We start from the raw sequence: 15,960 nt of genomic DNA, 5'->3' as shown, positions 1-15,960 counted from the left end.
GAAAAATAAAAGAGAGCAGCATTTTATCCTTCTCTTCAGAAGGACATTGGAAGGTATACCGAAAATTCTGTTCGTCTTATCAAGGCAGTACTTTCAGGGCGAATATACTATTGGAATTAGGTTATGAAGACTTTACAAGAGCCTTTCATTCCTCAGATGAATGAACAACATGCATTCCCTATATAGTTTCGTCTCCATGGGTATAACAGACTCCTATTAATTCTGATGGAAACACGTAACCTCACAGAACAAGAGACCAACTCTTCCAAACAGAACTTAGACTCAGTTATAGTGAAATGTCTCTCACTGGAACTGTGCCAGGTGGGCACCTGAGATTTTTTACTTTTTTTAGTCCCCAAAATATTTCATTTTCTCCAAAGGTCTTTTGAGCTGATTTTAGCAAAGTCAAAGTAGAGCATCCATATCATCATTTCCTGACTCCTGCGGAACGTATTCCAAGTCATATACAAACTTCAGTAGGGGCCAGTATGAACGCCTCTTTTCAACTGTATTCACTCATGCAATTTCTATCATTATAAAAGGGAAAGAAAATCCAATGGTCCTAGAACCAGAGTTGATAAAGAAACTTTCTTCTTTAATAATTGAGATTTAAAATAAATGGTTAGACTGAAGATAAAACACCTTTTCATTTCGGCTGTAAAACTGTTTTCTTAAGTCTGCTTTAAGAAGTGAGCCATGCAGCGAGGCAGAAAGCTAACGCTAAATTGGAGGCAATACCTCACACCGGAACAAGAAAGCGTACATGTACTTGGTTAACATTGCACAGACCTCTTGCCAGCCTGGATGTACTCAGAAAAGGTTTAGTTTTCCACCTGAATCCTAAGTCTGTGAAAGTGTCTGACTATAGATTCAGAAAAGCAACATATGCCATATGTCAGTAGTAGTTTTATGCTTCAGCTACACTTCCACACTTTCCCTTAAATGTTCCTTGCCCAGGAATACTCTTCCATGCCGCTTATAACAGCTCAACCAGCTTGCCTCAAATTAGAAAGTGAGGGCAGAGTCATCACTGCTTCTGACACCACTAAGCAGAAGCTGCTCTCAAGCTGTGCAGAAAGTCAAAGCTTTCCTTTCTCTCTGGGCCCTGAGCAGAACCTCTGCACCTTTACCAGCCAGTGCCAGAGTGCAGAGTTGTGCATCATGGACTTCACTGCAACAACCTTCAGCTCTCCCCATCCTGCATCCCCATCATCACTGCTAGCAAAGACCTAGATGTAGTTTGCTCACTGTTCATGCTCACCCACAGATTTTTTTCAATGCGTCTCAGACCAGCAGTAGATAAGCAGCACTGACTCTGGAGAGGATAACTATCACAAGATGTACAGCGGAAAGTGACTTTAGATGCGGACTTTCTCATCCACTGATTGAAAAACTTGTTGGGATATGCCAGTGTTCTGTATGTCTCTTAGTTGATTTCAAAGGAACATTTTATGTTCTGTTCTTACTTCTATTCACAGATTCTTTGCACCAGCTATAGCTTTGGAGCCTATCAAACAAAATGCTTCTCACCTGCCTACCACTTCTGAGACAACCCCATGGAAATAAGCTAATGCCAGCACACTGACATTCAGGAGCTGCTCAACAATCACAGAAGCTGTTTAGCTTCAGCCATCCACAAACAACATATGTGCATTCACAGTGCCTTGGCACTGGCAGAGAGCTGGTGAATAGTAAACCAATGTCCTCCTGTTCTGCTGGTCAGTTAAGCTCCCACAAATAACTTGTGAATAAACATGTTAAAAATGGATAAGAGGTTTGGCTGGTAGAACATATACTTTACGCTCAACTATTGAAATACAAGCCAAAATTCTAAGCTTCTTTCACTGCTTTGGTCATATATCTCCGGTTTTCAGTGCAAGGTGTTTCTACACAGTAAATGTTTCCAGGCTCACAAAACCAAACACATGCACACACCAATGCAGTTCTAAAAGAGGAAAAACAGACAACTCTCATGTGAGCCTTCCTTCCTTCCCCATCTGAAAATAATAAAAACACCCTCCATCCAGACTTCTGCCCCCTCTTTCAAACTCCACTGAGTGCCATTGTAGCAAATGCTCCACCTTAGTTCAAGCTCTCTGTCCCCTCTAGATAAAGCAAAAGTAAAAGGATTTACATCCTGTCTCACAAATAATCTGCTAGAAGGAAATCCCTTCCACCATTAGAACATTAAGAGCACAGGTTTTTGCAACACCTCCTTCCCATCTTCTTCCAGCCAAGGAAGTACTTCAGTAAGGAGATTGAAAGATAGAGAGTCTAAAACAAAGCTTTACTATGGTCCACATATATAATCTGTCTCATTTCCTTGTCCTCATTCCCACCACCAGACAGACCCAAAAGCCCACAATGTTTTGATAAACACACCAAAAGTAGCTGGGGACGTAAGTATGAAAACATGTACAGCAAGTTTATTTTATGCTGGTTTGTTTTATGGCTCTCCTCCAGCATTTTGGATGCACAGCCGCACTAGGGTCACAGTGCTAAAATTTTCCTTAAACAAAACCCACTTGAAGGTCCAGGCCTCTTTTTCTCTCTCCATACCACCTGCATCCCAACAATCTGGAAAGAAAATGGAATTTATCCAGTGCAGAAAAAAAATAATAATGCATATGTACATCCCTCTGCACAGAGTCCTCTCCTAGCTTGGCCATGCTATGCCATGCCTTCCTTCATCAACGTAGTTTCCCAAGCAGTATGTGGGGAGAGGATCTGTACAAAGGTGACTAACCACTTTGTCTCTTCAGATCCAAAAGTTGGTGGGGATGCAACTTAAGAGTTTTGAAACAAGCTCAGCAGAATAGCTGGAGGATCCTGGTCCCCTCAAAGCCCAAGTGAGATGAAACAAAGGTCAGGGTTCCCTCAAGTATTACATCCCACAATGGCTTTACACACAAAAAGCCCCATCTCACAAGGCTCTGATGCCCCATTTTAAGCTTCAATCCAGATTCTTCTGTTAAGAGGACATTAGAATCCCAAAGCACATTTTATTCTGTCCATCTCTGAAAGGTAGAAAAAGTTACAAGTCCACATTATTTTACCAGGCAGTAGAGGCTAATCTATATGAAATATATGGAAGGAAGAAAAAAAAAATTGTTGAAGGGAAGATAAGAAATTAAAATATTGCCTTCAGCCTCACCGAGGAAAATTTATGTCTTTCTCAAGGAACGATGCTTCTTTCATGCACTTATAAAGAAAGTTTTATTTCTTTACAAACACTGCAATGTAAAACTAAAAACAAACCATCCCCAGATTAAGAAGGAAGACCTGACAGGTTTTCTTTAAGAGACAAACTGAACAATTCTTGGAGCAGGTATCGGTGGGGTGAGCCATGACACACCTTTCATTCAGAAGTTGATAAACAAGTTCTGAGCAACTGGTAGAGGGAGAGAAAAAGAGAAAAGGAAAGTGTGAAATGAAAAGTCAAATATCCCCTTTAAGAAAAAGATACAGTTTTGGTCTGCAAGGAGGATTAAAGAGAAAATTTAGAAGCAACATTTTCTACCAAGAATCCCTTCCAGGGAAGGCCCGACTTCCTGGCCCCAGAAGCCACATGCCAAAAACTTTCACATGGTCAAGAGCCAAAAGACACACACCACACACCTTGTGGAGCTGAGGAAAGGGAAAGCACTAGGAAGTGGTTCAAAGGCTGGATGTGACAATAAATCCTCATGACTCCTACTGCTGCTTTTGAGATAAGGCTGGGCCAGGCAAGTAGCCGGCTTTTAAGAAAATGTTGCAATACTGATCTCAGCAGTTGAGGTTGGAAGGGCCCTCTCAAGACTGTCTAGCCCAACTTCCCTGCTCAAGCAGAGTCAGCTAGAACAGATTGCCCAGGACCGCGCCCATTTGAGTTTTGAGTATTTCCAAGGATAGAGTCACAGCTTCTCTGGGCAACCTGCACCAGTGTTCAGCCACTCTCACAGTGAAAAAGTCTCTTGTGTTCAGATGGAATTACCTGTGCTTCAATTTAAGCTCATTGCCTCTTGTCCTGTCACTGGGCACCACTGGAAAGAGTGCACTTTTCTTAAGCAAAGAGTCAGATTTCTCAAAAGTCCTCTTACCAGCAAAGCCCCTGCTCTATGTAAGCTTTTAGTGGACTGACTTCTGTGTATAGATGTAGATTGGTTACTTGACGAGACTATTACAGAAATTCTCTCTTGAGCCAACATCTGCTATTAACCAACAAGAACATGCTGCAGAACAAAGATTCATGCATTGAAGAGGTATGTTAGAAATAAAGACACCAGTACATTTTCCCATAAATCAAACTCATTATTGGTTCTCACACCACAAAAATTCACAGACAGGGTGTCAATCAGCCCAAAAAAGACTCCTCATATTTGTAGAAGGTGAGTCTTCACAGATTGTTACTCCACTACATTAGGCAGCTGCCCTATCCTTTCTCAAAACCAAATGTTAATGGCAGCACAATTTTGTCATTGACATTAAAAGCTGTGATTCCCCAAACAATTTAATACCAATAGAAGGAGCTTTAAAGAAAAGCTCTTGACTGGTAATGCTTATCAAAGTTTGTTAACAATAAAACTGTCATTAACATTAAAACCTGTGGTTCCCCAGAGGATTTAACAAATAGAGGCAGGCTTAAAGAAAAGCTCTTGACTGGTAACACTAATCAAAATACTGTTTCCCAGTTCTACTACCATCCACAGCATAGATGCTGTTGCTGCATTAACACAGGCAGTGACAGTGACAAACACAATGGACTTGTACATCTACTGGTTCCCATACCAGGTAAGCTAGGACCATTGCTATTGCACTGGCTTGCTCCAAGACATTCCCTAGACGTGCTAGCCTACAGTCTCATTATTTCACTGCTTGGGAATAAGGTCTTCGTAACTGGAGATGATCCAAACTAAAAAATCCCCCCAAAAAACCCCAACAACTTGGGTTTGGATTTGAATTCTTGAGAAGTTTAGGGCTTTGCAGAATTATTCCCTTTGTATGCCTCAGCTGTTTGCACTGAAGTCAGTGGATGTTTGACCACTGATTTCTGTGGGAACAGGATGGGATTTTAGCCACAGCAGGACTGCTAACCACTACCATCTAGTATTTGCTCTTCAGAAGCTTTTCAGGGCAAATGCTTAGAAATTAGTTGAATTCAGTTTTTTTAAGCAAAACCCCCAAAAAAACCCTTTCCCAGAGGTCAAGCCCTGTTCACTGAGGTCCGGGTGAAAGCTTTCTGGCAGGACTTCTCCTGAGCCTGTTGTGTGGAAGATAAGGAATTTGAATGATTTCCTGCTCAGCAGCATGTAGCTCCCTAAACATCTGACAGTTTATGTACTAGGGACTGTCTCCACAGAAACCCAGCTACAGAGACCACGATGCTGAAAGTGACAGCTTTCCAGGAGCAAGCAGCTCATCTTCACTCCCTCACACTCTCCATCCTGCACTACTTCCTAACTTTGTTCTCTTGCCTGTGGCTCTACCAAAGCACGCCAGGTACTGCACCTCCACCTCCCAGCCAGGTCTGAAGGAAAGGGTATTAACTCCCACACCAGTGCTGCCAATAAAGCTACTTCCAATGGGATCCTGAAATCAAACACGGTCTCCCGTTCACCAAAACATCATGTACCAAATGAGCTTGGCCCTGCCTTGCCACCCTCCCGCACTGCATACATTATCTATCAGATAAGCCTCCGATAGAGCCCTTGGGCAATGTCTTTTTCATAAACATTTCAAAATCAGAAGGGCTTCCCCTCCAGACAGCTTGATTTTTATCTCTAAAGATGTAAAAGACAGAGGAAAAACAAAAGCAAACCTTACATTTCAGGTTATCCTAAAACAGGGCTGCGTGCATCCCTCTGCCAGAAAAACAATGTAGCCCCCAATGACTATGAGCCGGGTGTTCTCTCCCTTCAGGCAATCCTTTACCATGCAGCTGCTTGGTCTCTTCAGGACGCTCGCCTGCTAGACTACACCCAGGAGATGCTGTGAGTAAGATTCTTTCCAGCAAAATTGCCCAACCTCCCTTGGGGCTAGGCCTATCACATGCAGTAGCTGAGCTTATCCAGCCACGTCCAAGTTGTAGCCTCATGGAATTAGTGCCTGAAGAGTAAGAAGGATTTGGGACAACACAGTTCTTTAAAGGCTTACCTGAAATGAATGCCAAGACATCTAGGCTGGCCTCTCCAAGTTGTATGTGGCCCTTCAGGGCATTCATTCAAAACAGGGATTAATTGAAGAGAACATCTCAATTACTTGATGCTTTTTCTGTTCAACTGCAGGCCATAAAAGGAACATTTTACTATTTAGAGGAAATGCAGGAAATCCTTTTGCTAAACGCACTGATCTTATCAGTCTGCTCTGCAGCCTAGCCTTCTTCACCACTGTCGCTTACAAGAAGATTATATGTATATCCTGCAAACCTCACTTGCCATGCGTGTACAAGACACTTGAATTTCAATAATTAGAATTTAATTTTAATAGAGAATTTGGCTCTTGCCATCAAGAGCAGATTTTCACAAAACTATCCAGCTTCCATTTCAGTACAAAACAGGAGGCAAATTTCCAAAAAAAGTGCAGCTTATTGAACAGAGCTGGTCAAAAGGAGAAAGAACTGTCTTGAAAAAGAAAAAAAATCATTTGGAAAAGCAGCAAGCTATTTTAGTGTTGGGAATTTTATAGATGCCATTTGAGTTTTGTTTTTTCCTTTTAAAAAAACACAAGACATTTCTTCTTTCACCAATATCTTTTCCCCTCCTACTGAACCAAAAAGAAATAAAGAAAAGAATTTATAAGAATCCATCACCACTGATTGCATAGCATTCAGTAGCATAAAAAAAAAAAAAAGAAAAAGGAAGAAGGAAATACTTACAAATACATACATGTTTTTGGTGTGATTTATCACAAATTTTGAAATATCCAGCTCTCCTAAGAATGTGGAAACATTTGGGAAACTCTGCATTTTCTTCAAAATTTGGCAATTCTGCGAACAGACCTTTTCATGGGAAATCTTCATGGAAAAATTTGCATGAGACATACCAAGGTCTCTCAAAAAAATCTAACCATCAGTGCCAGTAAGGGAGATGAACGCTTACCAAGATCTAGTCCGTCTTCTCAGAATAGTCACTCAAACAGCCAAGTGATTACCCTCTCCAACACCCGTGGGCTATTACCAGCTCTGGTCCGTCAGCAACAGCAATCATTTAGCTGCTAGTTTGGTCAGGAACATGGAGTTCTACTTTACCCCTGAGCTGTTTCATCCACCCTGAACAGGTAGTATAGCACGAGAGTAGGAGACAGAATAAACCAGACCCCCTGGGCTAGTTGCTTGTGCCATAACGTACAGGGGGAAAAGTAACAGCAGATCATCTTCTGACTTGCTGGACAAACATGCGAACTCTGGATAGCAACTCAGCAAAGACCAGTGCTTTTGCTGAGCAATTTTGAATGACTATGCTTGGGGGGGAATTTAAAAATCATAAATACAAATGCATATAAAAACCCTATATCAATCATTGATAAAAAAAACTACAGAGTAGGAATGTCCAGCTGCCTCCACAATCTGGTATGCTCCCTTTTAGATCTGCTCAAACCTTGTCACTTTTCAATTCCCATTTCAAAAAAACCCAAGCAAAACAAAACAGAAACATCCCACAGTTTGAGGGCACACATGGAAGGTACTGCAGATCAGAACATAGCAAGTGGCACTGTGCAGTGATAAGATAAAGGCAACACAGGACGATATTTCCATGTGTTAGCTGGGCAACAAGTGAATACAGGCTGGAGGCATGAAGGATGTGAAAGAAAGCAGTGTAAAATTCTGGCCTCAAGTTTATTTGGCTTCCACTGGCCAAAATCTATCACAAATCTCATAGACAATCTCATGAACTATAAAGCTGAAAGGGTTGTACCAATCCACTAGTCTGACCTCACGCATAGCACAGGCCACAGGATTGCCATAAATTAATTCCTGCCTGAAGTAGAATATAACTTTTCAATAGGCATCTCATTTGATTTAAAGATTTCCAGCAGTAGAAAAATCTACCACAACCCTCAGTAAACTGTCTCTCACTTTAGAAATTTGCACTTCATCTGCCAAGTCTCAATTCCCAGAGCCTGGGCCCTGACTTTTCCTAGACTGAAGAACACTATCGCCAAATGTTCTCTGTTATAGCTAATTATAAATGGTGATCAACAAGTCACCTTCTAAGCACCTCTATAAATAGTTACAGGATAAGCTTTTGAGTCTCATCCATCAATACCTGGGATTAATCAATGTTAAATTCTGTAACCTTCCATTTGCTACCTCTGCAACAGTCTGTCACATGTACAATGGTCACTTGAAAAACAGTCAGGTCTTGGATTGAAAAAGTTATTCAAGTTTAAAACAGAAGAAGTTATGTCTCGTGGCAACCTGGCAGGACACAAGGATATCAGAATACAGGTATGAAGAGAGTGATGGTCTGCTTAAGATCATACAGCAAGTAAGTGGCAGAGCCCAGAGTAATGCCAGTTAATTCCGATTTTAAATCCTGGTCCTTGTTCACATTGCCATCTTCCTGCACAACATAAGACAGGAGCTATTCTAAAAACAAAACAAAAACCCACATCCTGGAATCTCTCCAGGTTTAGAGCAAGGTTTTTGAGCTATTTGCATGCAACTGAAAGTAATATAGAAAAAATCTTGGGATTTGCATAATAGTATCCTTCCTGATTATTTTGAGGCACAGAAAACATACCAAGCAAATGAAACTATTAGGTCTGCACCCACAGCAGGCCCACTCACAGATTCTTGTTCTTCTGCAGCTTCAGAGGTGCTTGGCAAGACCACTTTCAGCAGCCTACTGAGGCTTTACTATCGATTTGATTTCTAAGAACTAAGTAGTCAACAAATTCTCTTAGTTCCAATTTTAAGTCTGTCCCACAAATTCCATTTTGCTAATGTAAACACCATAAAAAAACCCAACAAACCTTTAAAAACAAAATATTTGAAAGTCAGTTTCCCTTCTTTACTAGCTGCCAAGAGCAGAGTTCAGGGCTCTGTGCTTCTCGAGTTGATGAAATCATTAACACCTACAGCAGCGTCAAGAATGTAACTCTGCCCTCAGGACTTGGTAAGTAATAAGAAACTGGTGTCAGTTTCACCTTTAAAAAACAGTTCCAAGTAATAAATTTCCAATTTGAGATCCGGATGGAAACCCAGCCCAAGCAGCATAGCAGAGGCACAATTCAGAGCACTTTGTCCAAAAGGTATCAACACTGGCAACCGTGCCAGCAAGATGCTAGCGAAAACAGTCAGAAGATGCCTACCATAAAATTATGCCTTGCTGCAAAATACATCCAGCAGAGCATGTGGAGAGTGACTACAAAAAACAGTGCACAACACTCACAGCACAGAAAACTTGATTCATTTTCTCTTTAGCCAGTCCTTTTCTTGCTACAGACGTCAGACCAAGGCTTAGGGAGACCTTGTGTGGCAACGTCAGGCAGCAGTCAGCCAGTCTGGAAGCTGGAGAGCCAGTGTGAATTACAGGGTCTGTACGCATTTAGCAACTTCAATAAAGGACCCCCTTTATATTCATTACAACACAGTTCTGTCTTTGCTACTACAGAGGAGGCATTAGCAGCTGCTGCTTGGGAGAGTCAAGGTCTTCTAGTATGATAAAAGTGGGGTGCAACCCTCTTTCCAGCAATGTGAGTCTCAAGTGCCCCACAGCACATGGCAATAGCTTTGTCGTGGCTCATCTCCCTCTTCCTCAAAGACTGTGCAGCAGGTACCATCCTATGCAAGTTGTACGTACCTTTTCCCATTTCAGGGGGGAGGGAGCCATAACTGGAAGTTCAATACTATCCTCATGCCATTAATTTATTTAGGCCTGCCTATGAGAAGCACAACTGGCTTTCTAGTGCATCAAACCACTTAAACCCAACACTTCCCTGACTGTGCTACCTCCCATCCATGTCCTCTGGGCTTTAGGGTGGGAGCAAGAGATGCTACATGGCCCCCTCTCTGCTACTTTCATGTTCCTCAGCTGAATTCACTCTTCCATTACAAGGCACAGGGGAAAATAAATACCACAGTGATAAGCTGCCATTTATTCTGTATACATTTCAAGCTCAAGGCAAACTCTCTTATCTTTCATCCCATTAGGATGGGATGGTCAGAGCATCCTAACATGCCAAGTGTCCCACAAGCTGCTGTGTATATCGATGCACTTCTTTTGACATTAGTGCTATGTTTTGTTCCCCGGGGCAAACACACGTCAGATTCCCTTCCTGAAAACAACCCCTCTGACGTGTGGTCCAGTGCACTGCTGGTACCATATGCCAATCCTCCTGTAAAATTCACTTCCTTGTGTCCTACCAATATCCCAAGAGTCCAGGATTCTCAGTCATTTCCTGTCCCTTGGATTAGCATCCAATGATGTCCTGTTTACATTTCAGGGCTGTGGTGGAAATAAACACCATAATGTCAGGACATTCCATCAGCAGGATTCCAGCACAACCATGCTGGGCTGCAAGCAGGATGTTGAACCAAGTATGGTCTGACATATTTTATCTTCTTTCCTTTTCCTTACACTTCCACTGCCTAACCGAAATACCAGAGGGCGCCTTCTGGTCAGTCAGTCCATGCAAGTAGTGAACACACTGGAAGGGTCTTTACAATCGTCAAGTTACTAAATCAAGGGAATTAGCAAGTAAGAAAATAAAAACAAGTAGGGAAGGGGTAATGGATCACAGAGAGGATTTTATTTCTTTAGTAAACAGAATTTCAAAGCAACATAATCATCCCTCTGTGGGGCAGATGACAAGATTGAGACATGGACAAGGTGAAGTTATTTCCTGGTTGATGGTTGTAAGGACTAAATTCTGTCAACTATGGTAGCAGTAAAACTAAAGATAGGTCAAAATTAATTAATTTTATTTATTCTTAATTATATTTCACCTACTTAAATAGCCGTACTTGAATAATCAGAGGACACATCACAAATGCATCTGCTATTAAATCTCAGCCAAGAGAGACTTCTCTTTAAGTAGGTTATAAAATTTCCAGACTAGAAAACAGCCTGTTAAAACCCCTCTATTTCTCACCCCAGCAGTGTACGAACAAATGTTGTCTTCTCCATTCCAATCAGAATATTAAATGTAAATATTATGAAGAAGGATCTCTTGAGACACACAAACTGGATGGCTACCAAGGACAAACTGAATGCTCTGAAAGTGACATTTTCTATGATGCACTGGATCTCTCAGAATCAGAGAAAACAAAGAAGGGAAAGATATACCAAGCTTGTATACTCTATTTGTCCCACTGCAAAATCACTATGCTGGACAATATTTTGTTGAGCGGTCAGTTCAATCTAGATTTCAAGTGTTTCCATTTTATGCACAGTAGAGCTACTGTACGTGTATTGATCCTTGAGGGAATATAACAGGAAACCAGAAGATTATGCCTTGGAATGAACGCTTGATGTTTGGTATTGAATTGGCATGGAAATGGCTCCCTAGCACTTGCGTAACATTTTCATCTCCAAGCTGCAACCCAGGCTAGGGCTGTCTTTAAGACAGTTTTGTGCAAACCTATAATCCCACAGGTATCTTGTTTACTAAGAATGACAGCCCTGAAGACTATCTGGAAACTCCAGCAAGTGTGATGAGAGCTGAAATCTACCCCTTACATAAAGCAAGGGAGATAAGACCTGCTTAATGGTCTCCTTCTGCAATTCTAGGTGTCAGTTATTAGCCAGTGACTAGCGGACTAGACCTGCCAGATGCCTTGATACAATGACAGCTTTGAGAATCTGCCTCAGGTGCCGCAAGACCATGCAGAATGTTTTCTGTTCTCTGAAATTTGTTCCAGAAGAAATGTATGGAAGCATAAGCCTCGCTACATTTAGACCATGATGCAAGACTCACCTCTTTGTCCAAAGCATAGCGTGAACTGTAGACTCAGAACCCCCGGCGCTTTTCCTTGAGCTGTATTTTTCTTTCTCCCTGTCCCTGAAGTTTACAAGCACATTGTTGGAGGCAGGTAAGGGAGTAGTGGTGCTTTTGCTCCCCCTATTTGGGAAGCCGTTGATTTAAACCATGTGCACACAGTGAAGTCTCAACAAGGACATTATAAATGCATGTAACGATGTGACGGCTGCTGGCGATCGATGGGGAAAAAAAAAGGGGGGGGGGGGGAGGAGGAGTTTACCAGGTCTTGGGCCAGCTCCTAATGGACAAGCTTCCACATCACAAAACCAAACATTGCAGCTGCCACTAATCACATCAATCAGCCCTCTCCCCAGAACAGCCAAGCAGCAAATGGACAGGCACTGACCAAGACGCTCTCCCCCAACGTGCTTCTGCAGGAGTCTGGAGTACACTGGCAAGACGAAGTGTGAGCAGATTTGATGTATATTGACCGCACTTTCCCTGTCATTTTAGCCACTTTAGCAAACAGTATACTAACTTTAAAAATAATCAGTGGGCCCAAGTTAAAAATAAAGTGTAAGTTGGCTTCCATGAGAAAGCAACTGAGCCAATGCCATTTATAGTAATTCGATGTGTCACTGAATAGCATCATTTTTATAAATACACTGAAAGCCGGACATGAAATAACTGGTTAACAGCTCCCTAATCACAAGGGCTTCCTCTGCTACACATTTTTCCTATTTATCCAATGGCTTCTGTTTTATATCTAGTTTGCTAATGGAAAGAGGGGAACGGGGGGGGGGGGGGGGGGGGGAAATTGGCCTAAACTGATCCAGCAGATGCACAGAGCTGGGGCCTCAAACACTGGCTTCTTTTCTGCAGCCACCAAAGGGCGTTGGGGGAGAGACATTTCAGCAAAATTCTTTCTCTGCAGCAACTACCACAGAAACACATTTCCCTCTGTTTGGAGCCACTCAAAATAACTGCAGCTCAAATGCCAGAAGAATATTTTGTGCTTCCTGCATTCATGAGGAGTAAGAGATGGGAAAATACTGAAGAAAATTCCTAGTATGGTGGTCTCAAAACAGCAGTAGAAGGCTTCAAAAAAAGTGCACTCTCATAAAGAAAACAAAACAAAACTAGCCCCAAAATATTTGTCCTTTAATGATCCCAAAGTGGTTTATCACCATGCGTAGGAAATACATTATTTTATAGGACCGCTCATCTTCTAGGCCATGCAGACCATTCAGATTCTTCGAACAACTCCGTACCCAATTTCTCACAACTGCCAGGAATCCCTTTGCAAGCGTGACTTGCATGCAGCACAAGCAGCTAACATCATTTCTGCATGAACTAAAATAAGTAAACAAAACTTCCTCAGATACGTTGACTTCTGTGTCTGCACTGCTTAGAAGGTAGGATGCCGAAGCTAAACTGGAGCCTGTGCACTTCCATGGTGGACACCCTGCTTTGCGTCACCAAATGGAAGAAGGCAGAGGATGGGGGGGAGCTTCACACTGTCCCAAGACTAGAAAAAGGTGAGGGATTCACCATCTACTCAAAACTGCATCCACCTTCTCTCTGTCCACTTTAATGTGAAGCTGCTTGATAAATACTCAATGTTTCTAATCTAGAAAGGTGGAGGAAGGGGGCACTGTACATGCAAGCAGAACGTGATTGGGAGAGCTGTCCAAACTCAAGTCGGTAGCAGAGGCAAGAAGAGAACACCTGCCTTGTGTTCTTTGCCCATGAGGCCCTTAGCTCCAGTGAATTGTTTCGCTGTCTCCCCTATTTCCGTACTGCAGTATTAGCCCCAGAAATAGGCATGTAAACCTCCTATGCTAACCAAGCTGTAAAGCATCTTCACATCAAAACTATGCCTGTGTTACTGTGTCCTCGTAGTTCACCATGAGCATCAAAAAGGGACACATTTTTCTGTGTTGTGATGACTTACACTCATTTCCCAGCCAACTGTCAAAAATTTGTGTATCCAGAGGGGAATGAAAGAGACTGGTGACAAACATGGGAGGGCTAGTGGCACTGAAACAATCTTACCTCTGCACTCACTACACGTGGGCAGGTTCTAGCCTCTAATCTATACTTTTAACTGCATAGAGTAGCCTGTGCTTAAAGCACCTCCAGGTCTGGGTCAAAGGCATTTATTTCTCTTTGTGACTAGTATGAGTGAATTTGGGAAAAACTTACAAATGTGTCAGAAGAAACTGGGCTCTGAAGAGCACTTAAGACTTAAACAAAAAACAACCAACCAAAACCGCCCAGAAAAGTTTATTCACCTGGTAGCTTTGATCCACTTTATGAAGTAGGCCATTTATGGCTAAATTTAATATTTCACCCATAAGGAATCCTGACATAATAGGAGACAACCAAACTAGCTGCAGATTCAGGAATGACTAACTTTAATGCAGTGCTCTTGACACCAGTAGTGTAGTAGGCAAAGGAGAAAGAAAAGCAAGAACCAATTTTCACTGGAACCACGGACACATGCAAGCCAGGGACTCCATGAGATGTGTTCCTTCCCTTCTCCTCCTTCCATGTCTCTATCTCCTTTCACCACTCCCAACCAGGGCACAGTGTTCACAGAAACAACTCAGAAGTTTTTTCTATAAGAAATAATGCAGTACTTCAAAGAGTAGATCCTCCCCTCTGCCTAAAGAGTGAGGGGAAAAATGCTACCCAAATTGGTTAGTATTGCTGGTCCAAATGCAGATGCCTTGCCTTGTGCTACGTGAAGTCAGAGAAGATGATGGCCCAGCAGCAAATGCATAGATGTGCTGAGTGGGATTACAAACCAGGGCCTGCACTTTGTATGCAAAAGCAGCAAGCAGACTGCCAAGACCCCTCTCTAAATACATTTCAAAGTGGGTTATTGTGAGGAGTGTGAGCACTATGATCTCAGCTGCCAACAAGTACTTCTGCGGGAAGCAGTTTGCAAGCAGGAACTCATTCTCCCAACAATCCAGGCTTTGACCCATATTTGTACTGGGCAGTTAATCTAAGTGGAATTAGTGCTGGTGAAAGGGGCCATATGGACAGCCCTTGAGACAGAAATCTTATTTACCCACAGAAATTCCCCTGTGGCCAGCAGCTTTGTAAGATACATCTTACATACATGTGCCAAAGCCACGTGCACTTCTCTCCAGCTCCCTAAACAACTAATCCTGGACTATCAAACCCCAATTTTCTGTAAGATTGCAGGGAAAGATTTTGCAATTCCTAGATTCATGCAAAGTGAATTGAAGAGTCACTGAAAAGCAATTTTTATAGTACTCGTAACACCTATCAGCATTTTCTGATTAGTGTCATATTTGTCTGGGTCTGAACAAAGGCCATCCAAGAACACATCTATTGGCATTCTGGTCCAATTACAAAATAATACATGTTGTGTTAAAACTAAAATGTGTTTTTCTCTCAGGCTACGGCTCCTTTAGCTCTACCCTGGAATTGCTTAATAATGACAGACCAAAACTTCAGCTATTATGAGGATGAAAGCCACGAAAGGAACATCAAGCCAGCAAGGCAGAAGTTAAGCCTAGACTTAGATCCTACTTTTCCTGGAAAGTGAGGCTTATAACATAATTCCCCTGCGTCTTCACAAGGCACATGGACTGTGTCTACACAAACTTTGGAGGACTACATGGATATTCCTCACATGCAAGATAGCAGCATATCACATAGCTGTCAGAGAAGCATCCCTTGTTAACATTCTTCAGCTTGTTTTATGAACTGAGATTTTGCAGAGGAGGAAAGCGAATAGAATAAGCTGTCCAAACCCAGCACTATATGATGGTACATGAGTAGACACACAGGCAAAGGTGCACCAGAGGTCCATGCAATGACTGAGTAAACCAGAACATTTTTCCCTCTCAGTCAGATTGTATGTGCTGGAACAGCTATAATAGCCCAGGACCCTTTCATTTCTGAAAATGCAATGGCAGATGGTGTTAAGAAAACAGCAGTTGGATTACTGTTGTTCAGCAAGTGTTAGCAGAAACAACATCTGGCTGGCTCCCTTACTTGTATTTCTCTATGTTTTCAGAT

At 42.2% G+C, this 15,960-nt stretch overlaps 1 protein-coding gene across 6 annotated transcripts in view; it reads right to left on the bottom strand.

Moving 5' to 3' along the window:
* The window catches only part of DAAM2 (dishevelled associated activator of morphogenesis 2), a 209,868-nt gene that overhangs the window by 139,452 nt on the left and 54,456 nt on the right, over positions 1-15,960 (bottom strand). The window contains exon 1 of one of the 6 annotated variants that reach the window (XM_054819167.1): positions 5,803-5,942. The exons of the other annotated variants lie outside the window; for them this stretch is intronic. The gene's annotated coding sequence lies outside the window, so the exon portion shown is untranslated. Of the gene's footprint in view, positions 1-5,802; positions 5,943-15,960 lie in introns of those variants that run through there. 6 annotated transcript variants of the gene reach the window in all.

This window comes from Grus americana, chromosome 3 (assembly GCF_028858705.1).
Source record: "Grus americana isolate bGruAme1 chromosome 3, bGruAme1.mat, whole genome shotgun sequence".
NCBI lineage: Eukaryota > Metazoa > Chordata > Aves > Gruiformes > Gruidae > Grus > Grus americana.
This window is presented reverse-complemented; position numbering and strand designations above follow the sequence as displayed.